Genomic DNA, 1,261 nt, shown 5'->3' on the forward strand with positions numbered 1-1,261 from the left:
CTCGCCGCATATACACACGCACATTCGGCGTGGCGGCGATAAAAAAGTAGAAGAATGCCTGTCGGATCCCGGTGCGTATACTGGGTGTCACGCATGCACGCGTGAACGAGCCCGCGCGCGCCCTTCGTGACACACGCATTATCACACATACGGCCACATGTCGTTCCGTATTGCCGTTACATTGACGCGCGCACACATACACACACGTGATACGGATACGTACACGTGGGTACAAGGATGGTGCGAGCGGTGCGAGCGGTGCGAGCACTCCACCCTGTCAGCCGCCTGTCGTCGCCGCGCCGTGGAGACAAGGACGGGGATTCGAACGAGCGAGAGAGCGAGAGAAAACGGGAAGGACGAGAGGATGGCGACGTCGAACGGGAGAGAGAAACAGATGATAAAAAAAAAAAGAGCCGAATGCACAGGGGTGCGGGATCTGGGGCGATTGTCGAATTAGTGAGTCGGCCGATCCACAAGAGGCTCCTTTCCGTGTTACCAAAAATATCTCTCCTTTTTTTCACCTTTTTCTTTTGGTCTTATGCGTTTATCTGCGTTTGCAGATGCGTTCGATCGGAATAGACGCAGATCGAATTTAATTGAATTTTACCGAATGACGTTTTTACAACCACGACGACTCGACGGATTATCATCGCTCGAGTATGTTTTTTGTCAAGTACGACAGTTTGAAGACAGTTTTAACTATTTTTAAATCGATATATAGAATTGCGCTATCTGTGTATAGTGCAGACGATATTCGCGATTTTTGTGGATCGTGTCGAGCTAACATTCGATCGAGTGACTACCAGGAGATCTCTTTTTGTTCGATGAATGTCATAGGTTTTGGGATTTTTTCGGACAAGGGGTGGCAAAGGGGCGGAACGCCCGAAGTGAGTACCACAACACGAAAGTATTTCCGCATACAAACCTGACAAAATATTATGAAAAACTACACTTGCAAACAACTGAGCTCTATATAATTCGCGAGGATCTCGAAGTGGATAAAAAGAAGAATTATCTCATTGCTCATGTTTATTTATATTGAAGTATTCATTACCCCATACAAAATTTAGGAAATTTCATTGAATTTTTATATATTATCTATTTGTTTAAACCACACATCGTAACATCTTAATTATCGAAACTTTATGAAGAAAGGTCATCAAGTTATATTTTTTGTTTACTTTTACCATTTTATAGTGTCACTGTTTTTTTGATAATATAAAATATTATTTTATATATATTATATTTCTTTATAAAAATG

The sequence above is a fragment of the Trachymyrmex cornetzi genome, unplaced genomic scaffold, assembly GCF_001594075.2.
Source record: "Trachymyrmex cornetzi isolate Tcor2-1 unplaced genomic scaffold, Tcor1.1 scaffold16, whole genome shotgun sequence".
NCBI lineage: Eukaryota > Metazoa > Arthropoda > Insecta > Hymenoptera > Formicidae > Trachymyrmex > Trachymyrmex cornetzi.